Raw genomic sequence first — 8,021 nt, 5'->3', positions numbered from 1 at the left:
AAGAAGAAAATATTTTTCTTAGCAAAGTATCTCAAGAATGGAAGAAAAAGTATCCAATGCACTCAACCCTATTATGAAACTAATTTATAGCTTTCATAGGAAAGCAATAACCCAATTTTAGCCCAAGAATATGAGGAAAATGGAGAGGGAGGGAAGGGGAGGGTGGAGGGTGTATGGAAGGAGGGTGATTGGTGGTGTCACACCTATGGTTTATCCTATAAGGGTACATGTGAATCTTTCTAAATGTAGAATATAAATGTCTTAACACAATAACTAAGAAAATGACATGAAGGCTATGTTAACCAGATGGATGAAAGTATTTCAAACTGTATATAGAAACAACACGCTGTATGTACCCTATGATAGTATTAATGTACCCAGCTATGATTCAATAATAAAAAGAGATAGAGAAAGTCAAATAGTGTCCTGCTTAAGTGACTCCATGCAGTTTTTTTTCAGCTGTGATGCATCTTGTGTCACAAGATGTCAAAAATCTCAAATGTTGTGTCAGCTTAGTGCCGGGAATCTCATATAAATAGAATCAGTAAGGCACAAATGGGAGATCAGTTGTCTGTCTGTGGAGGGTGGGCTAAGAACTTTCCTGCTTCAAACACTTGAGGCACACCAGCTGAAGTGAGCAGAAAGGGGCACTTATCTTTCACTGCAAGACTAGATCACAGGGTATCAAAGAATGAAATCACTACATGGTCATGATGAATAACATCACAGTGAGTGTTGTCCTGGGTTACCATTTTCAAGCTGAACCTTATTCCTGCTAAGTATGTATAATGGCTGTCTGTGTATGTTGTTGGGTCAAAACTGTTACTGTATCTATGGCCAAGGGATTCAACAACCCTTACTTTCCATTTCATGCCATGGGTTTGTAAGCAAATGGAAGAGTGTGGTTTACAACTAGTGCTACCCTGGGAAGTTGTAGACCAAGAACTGGAGCCCAAAGATCAGTTATTTCACAGCCCTGACAGGTACATCATACAATTCTCAGTTATACTTTTGTGATATGTTAGTTCTTTCTCTAGAATAGGCTTTTTTGAGAAGGTAGGTGTCTCACTGAAGATCCTCTTTCGACATCTGGTAGGCAATGTGTCCAGCAGTGTACACCATAGCTGCAATTATTTATGATGATCATAGGAAATATCAGGCTATCTGGAAAGTTCCAACATTTCTGACCTCCATGCCAGGTGTGTCCAAACTTTTGGCTTCTTGGCCACATAGGAAGTAGGAGAGTTATGTTGGGCCACAATGTGCAATACAAAAACACTAATGAAACCTGATAAGCAAAAAAGAGATCTGTGCATAATTGTGGTGATATCTGCCACCACAGATATTCCAAACAGTCCTGACATAATCCCTGTATGTCACCAGGAACTGAGGATTGGACACCCCTAAAAAGCCCTGATAAGGTCATTTCTTAAGTAGAGTTGAATGTCTTTTGCTGCTGTTGGGACCCACACTTCTGGGTGGCAAGTACACACGGTTTTGAGGAACTGCATTTGAGTCAAGGACCAAAGGCAGCCTGGCCCCAGCTGGTTCCTCTTATGGCTGTTTCCTGAACCAGATTAGAATGGAGCCATACCATTTTGGTCAGCACAGACTGCTGAGAATGTTATTTTGCTCTTAGGCTCTTTTTAATCAAGTTATGCAATTATGACAAAATCATGCCTTCAAGCTACTGTACATAATAGCTGTGTAATAAAGCTGAGGTTGCCTTTTCCTATTGAGGAAAGGTCCTCCTGATCCCGCTATTTTCTCTCTCTTTTCCATCCCATGCTTGTCTACTCCCATGGTCTCTAATAACTTTTCTAGACTGGTTCCTGGTAAGTGTTGCCCCAAATACGGACCTGAGGAATACTGAGCCCCACAGGAAATCCCAAAAGATTTTGTAACACTGCGGTTGACTCATAGGTGAGTCCTTAATGTGAATTAGGTCATATACTTCTGTAAATTTAGATAATTGAGGGGGTGCATTGTACATCAGGAATAAAGCATGGAAAAGTCTGGGTCAAAGGACCATGATTTGTAAATGCAAGTGTTAAAGTCTATGCTCACAGCTCATGGAGCCCAGGTGCAGACTCATCAATCGGAGCATGCTTTGCAGCTTGTGTAGGAGGCATGTCCTTAGTTGCCTGAGGAGGGAACTGTTAATCAGTATACTTGGGCTAAATTTGGGTCCTGTTTGAGAGCTTATTACACTGCTTGAGGGCCTGATGGGATTCCAATTGAAACTTTTACCATCTATAATTTGATAAAGGATTGTCTAGACCCAAAACTTATGGGCATAAGTCCCCTTAGGAGTGTGTAAGTCCCCTCTACTGCAATCAAACCCACTCTTGATGATCAGGACACCTCTGACTTTATCCCTAAAGAAGATCATCCGTCTCCAAAGGAAGTTCAATAGCTTGAGGAAGAAGCCACCTTATACAATGAGGAAGAATAACAGACTCCTGGGGACAAAAATTATTGTGATGATTTTGAGAGAGTGTCTACCAAGGATTTGATTAAAGCTTTTGCAGCCTTACAGGCTGCCTTGAAGGAAAATAAGTGGGATGGCTCCATGTTCCTTCCCACTACAGCTCCTGTTCTGTCCACTCCCCAACCTCCTGCAGTACCTGTTCCCCTGGCTTCTATATTTTTGTTCCCTCTGCTCCAGCTCCTTCCCCTCAAGCAACTTCCCTCTTGTTGCACACTGGGGATTCCCTAGTGTCATCCCAGTCTGCTACTCCATTGCTGAAAGTTTTGCATTGGCCTGAGAAGCGGGGGAGAAAATGTCAGGATTCCAAGCTTTTCCTATTCATGTGGATTCAGCTTCTAATCAGCAATACCATGAACCTATTCCCTTTGAAACTTTGAAGGATATAAAGGCAGTGGTGTCTAAATACAGAGTTACTGCCCCTTTTACCATGGACATGATAGACACCTTGGGTGATGATGCTTTGCCACATTATGTTTGGAAAAGTATTGCCAAGGCATGTCTCTCTGGGGCAAATATCTTTTGTGGATTGCAGAATACATCGACAAAGCTGTTGAAATTGCTCCGTGCAACCAGCAAGATGACAGTGGAGTTTCCTATGATATGCTCACAGGAATGGAAAGTTATTCTGATACTAAAACCTAAGTCAATAGGCCTCAGTTTGTGTACCATCAGGTTGCCACTATGGCACTAGCAGCCTGGAGGAGGTTACCCTCATAGCTCCAAACAGAGGATCTGACTAAAATTTATCAGGGTCTTGATAAAAATTATCAAGATTTTGTTGCCTCGCTGCTGTAAGGTGTGGGGCATGTAATCGCTGACCCTGAGACTGGGATTTGATTGTCCACCAATTAGCTTTTGAGAATGCTGATTCTTCCTGTCAAGCTACAATCTGACCTTGCAAAAAACAATGTTCCTTGGAAGATTATATTCACCTCTGTGCTGAGTTTGGATTTCCTTACGCTCAAGGGGCCATGTTGGTAACTGGGATGAAAGGGGTACCGATTGTAGTGGTGTATCAGCAGATGCAAGGAATTAACCAATGGGGTAAGTCCCCTCATGCCTCTGGGCCCCAAAGAAATGACAATTGTTTCAACCGTGGAAAGTGTGGTCATTTTATGAAGCAGTGTCCACAACGCATTCAGGGAACGTCATTGCCTGTGCGAGCGTGACCCACTTCTTTATGCACCAAATGTTAGAGAGGCTTTCATTGGGTTAATGAATGTAGATCAAAAACTGATTATCAGGGCAGTCTTCTTAAGCTAACTTTGGGAAACTAAGTCCAGACCTCACCCCAGGCCCACCAAACAATTGGGGGCAGTTACCCACAACCAGGTGGAGACAGTCCCGTCTCAACATTCCCCACTCCCCGGAAGAGCATTGAATTTCATTCTAGTGCAAGTCCTGGCTTCACAGGACTGGATCTCAGTTCCACTTCCCGCTGCATATTTACCACAGAGCTAGGACCTCAGAGAATTCCCACAGTCATTTTTGGTCCACTCCCTGAGGGCACCTTGGGACTTCTGCTTGGTTAAAGCAGCTCTGCCATGCAGGAGCTCCAAGTTCTCCCTGAAGTCATTGACTTTGATTATTAAGGAGAAGTTAAAGTGATGGCTGCAACCCCTCATGGTATTGTCTGTTATTCCAGGAGAATGCTTTGCTCATCTTATTCTTGTGCCTTTTCAAAAATGTGGACAGGTTCAGAAGGCAGAGAGCAGAGGATCTGAAGGTTTCACGTCCTCCAATGCCTATTGGGTCAGAGCTATTTCTCAGGAATGCCCCAACTCACTCTTACTATTCAAGACTTTCTTTCCCAGGTATCCTTGATAACTGGGGAGATATTCCAGTCATGTCAAAGCAACATTGGCCTTCAGCCTGACCATTGACCCCATCCATAACTCAGTTGCAGGGAATATGTATAAGTCAAAATCTCCTCCAAATCTCTGCCCTTCTTACTTGGACCAACCCCAAAGGTAATTCTGGTACTTTCCAACATATTGTGCTGGAACACCTTCCATGAAATTTGTGGAGGAGGGATGTTCTCAAACAATTGGGAGTGCTGCTTGTCAGCCCAAATGAAACTATATCTAATTTGAGGCTTAAACAAGGTTTTAACCTCCTATCAGGATTGAGTAAACATACTCAGGGAATAACCCAGTCTTTACAACCGCAACCATAGCCCCCACAATGGGGCCTCCATTTTTAGCATTTTTCTTCAGGCCACTGATTGCAGCTGCTCACCTGACTGGGGATACTATTACATGTAAAGCATCTGACCCAGTCTGGGTAGATCAGTGACCTTTGACTCAAGAACTTCAGGTAGCTGAGGCATTGGTACAAGAGCAATTGGACCTTGGTCATATTGAGCCCTCTAATATCCCTTGGAATACTCCAGTTTTTGTTATTAAGAAAAGGTCAGGAAAATGGAGGCTGCTGCAGGATCTCTGTGCAGTTAATGCTACTATGGAGGGTATAGGAGCTTTGTAGCCTGGATTGCCATCTTCTTTTGCTGTCCCTACTTCTTGGCCTGCTTATGTAATTGATCTTAAGTATTATTTTTTTACTATTCCCCTTGCACTCCAGGATTGCCGGCGTTTTGCTTTTAGCCTCCCATTTGTTAATTTTCAACAGCTTATGCGTCATTTTGAGTGGCATTGTTTGCCTCAGGGAACGGCTAGCAGTCCCACTCTTTGCCAGAAATTTGTAGCTCAAATTCTTTCCCCCCTCTGGCATCAGTATCCACAGGTTCACAGTATTCACTACATGGATGACATTCTTTTGTCTCATCCTTCCCGAGACATTTTAGATAATGTGCTGAGTCATTTAACTCATCATTTCACTCAGCATAATTTGGATGTAGCCCCTGAAAAAATTCATCAGACTTATCCTTTGGATTACTTGGGCATGAAAGTTTTCCAAAGTACTGTGCAGCCTAAACGCCTTGTGTTGGATACCTCCTGTCTGCAGACTTTAAAAGATTTTCAAAAACTTTTAGGTGACATTAATTTGCTGCACACATAGCTACATATCACAACTCATGAATTACTTCCTCTATTTGACATTTTACAGGGGGACCCTTCTCCCACTTCTTCCCACTCTTTCACTTCTTCAGCCCATGCTACTTTAACACCAGTGGAGTAGATTCCAAAACAACCTCAGGTTACTTGAATAGATTATGCTTCTTTTTTAATGTTTACAGTTTTGGACACGTCTTCTTTTCTGACCAGTGTGTTTTGGCAGGAAGCCCCTGTAGAATGGGTGCATTTGCCATCTTCTCAACACTGTAAGCTGTGTCCTTATCCTGATTTAGTTGCTCAGCTCATCACAACTGCCCACACACGTGTACGACAACTGTGTAGCATTGACCCTCATTTTATTGTAGTTCCTTACACTGCAGCACAAGTGAGTCAATCATGGCAGTTTCATATTACTTCACAGCTTGATTTTGCTAGTTAAGATATACAGGTCAGATTACTTATCATTACATTGGATCTAAGTTACTTTCATTTTTACACCAGCACCCTTAATTTTTCCTCACTTTCGTTCTGCTGTCCCACTTCCTCATGCAAATCTCACCTTTACTGATGCTTCCTCTTTTGCCTATGCTGCATTAGTTTGAAATGATCAAACTTATAAATGTCATACTTCTCTTCCTTCTGCCTAAAGAGTTGAATTAGTTGCAGCTCATTTCACTTTTCAAACATCTTCCCATCCTTTAAATCTTTATTTATTTATTTTTAATCTTTACCCTGACAGGGATTGGATTTTTTTGCTGTTTGCTTGTTTTGGAGGAAGCCACAATTGGCCCTTCACTGGACTCAGCTCTCCAAATGCTTTTGGTACAAGTTTAGCAGACTTTGCATGTGTGGTCTGCCCCCTATTATATTGATCACCTTCGTGTTCATACTGCTTTGCCTGGGTCTTTAGCTGAAGGCAATGCCCTAGCTGAATCTTTCTGTCGTGTGAACTTGGTTATGTTGTCTGTGACTGATAAGGCCCAATCTTCTCAAGCCATTCATCATCAAAATGCACATACCCTCTACCTGAAGCTTTGTATTTCTTGAGAAGTAGCCTGACAGATTGTGAAGTGGTGTTCTTACTGCTTACCTCATGTTCCAGTACCACATTATGGGGTTAATCCTCTAGGCCTCTTTCCTGGGAAGTTGTGACAAATGCATGTCACACAATTCTCTCCTTTTGGTAAACTTACTTATGTGCATGTTTGTGTGGATACTTATTCAAAGTTTCTTGTGGCTTCTGCCCCTTCTGGGGAAGCTATCAAGATGTTAAAACACACCTTTTACATTGTTTTCTTTTCTTGGAGTTCCCAAAGTTATCAAATCAGACAACACCCCTGCCTACACATCCAAAGACCTTGTCTCTTTTATGGCACAGTTTTCTATCCATGATTATTTTGGCATTCCTTACAATTTTCAGGGTCAAGGCATTGTGGAACAAGTTCATGCACACTGAAAGCTCCAATTGCAAAACATGAAGAAGGGGGAATTATATCCCCTGACACCTCAGAATTATCTCTCTCATGCCCTTTTTTGTCCTTAATTTTCTTTTATGAGATCAGGAAGTCTGGTCATCTGAAGATCACTTTTGGCATCCCCATCCTGGCACCTTCCCCTTGGTTAAGTGGAAGGACTCCCTCACAGGACAATGATTTGGCCCCGACCCAGTGCTCATTTGGGGACAAGGGCATGTTTATGTTTTTCCATAGACATTGAATGGAACCTACTGGCTTCCAGGGAGGCTCATAAAGGCGGTGGGGGTTCCCTTTTAGCGACCCCAGTTGCCTGATTTCCTCTCTCAAGAAAAATGGTGGTCTAGGATCCCGCTTTACCTCACCGAGACTGTGCAGCAAATAGACCCTCCAGACTATCTCAAAGAACCCAGTAAGCCCAGCTACCAACTTGGGGAAGTGGCTAACTTCTCACACAGAGGATTTACTCTGGAGGCAGGGACCAGTGCCCAGTCCTGTTCACCTTTTTGTGGCTATGTTGACACTGCTAACATTGCAGGTTCACCTGGTGGGAGGAGAATCCTATTTGGCTTATTTCCCTGATCCCCCTCTTCTTCGCCCTGTTGCCAGGGGTGATCCTAATGTGCCAGTCTTTGTCAATAACACCCCTTTGTTTGGACCCCCTGATGGGGATCCCATTGTTACTCAATGGACCCTCTATAATTATACAGGGTCTGCTGAGTGAATTTCCCTGTGTATGACTCATGGGGTGAATCACACAGTCTGTTTACAGCTAGCCATGGAACTGCACAAAATTTTAGGCCACAGCAACGGGTGCACTCCCTCTAGCTCCAATCCAATACTTCCTTTTTCTGAGTGGAACATGACATTTTACAGGTTTCCACAGCTTCAAGCCATCTCAGCAGGGGTATATCTCCCAGCCTCTTTATATCCCTGCTCATTACTAAGGCATGTACTTTCTTTTGAGGACTTTCCCCTGTGGAGAACTTGTTCTTATACCACTGGAGATATCCACAAAATTTTTGGCTCTTCTTTTTCTGTGTA

General features: G+C 42.9%; 1 pseudogene; it reads left to right on the top strand.

Moving 5' to 3' along the window:
* LOC100949068 overlaps nucleotides 1-7,701 on the top strand; it is an 8,198-nt pseudogene extending 497 nt beyond the window's left edge.
* Nucleotides 7,702-8,021: the final 320 nt, after the last annotated feature.

Source organism: Otolemur garnettii, unplaced genomic scaffold, assembly GCF_000181295.1.
Source record: "Otolemur garnettii isolate 467f Iridium unplaced genomic scaffold, OtoGar3 scaffold00157, whole genome shotgun sequence".
In the NCBI taxonomy this organism is placed as follows: domain Eukaryota; kingdom Metazoa; phylum Chordata; class Mammalia; order Primates; family Galagidae; genus Otolemur; species Otolemur garnettii.
The sequence above is the reverse complement of the archived record's forward strand: the minus strand, read 5'-3'. Positions and strand labels throughout refer to the sequence as shown.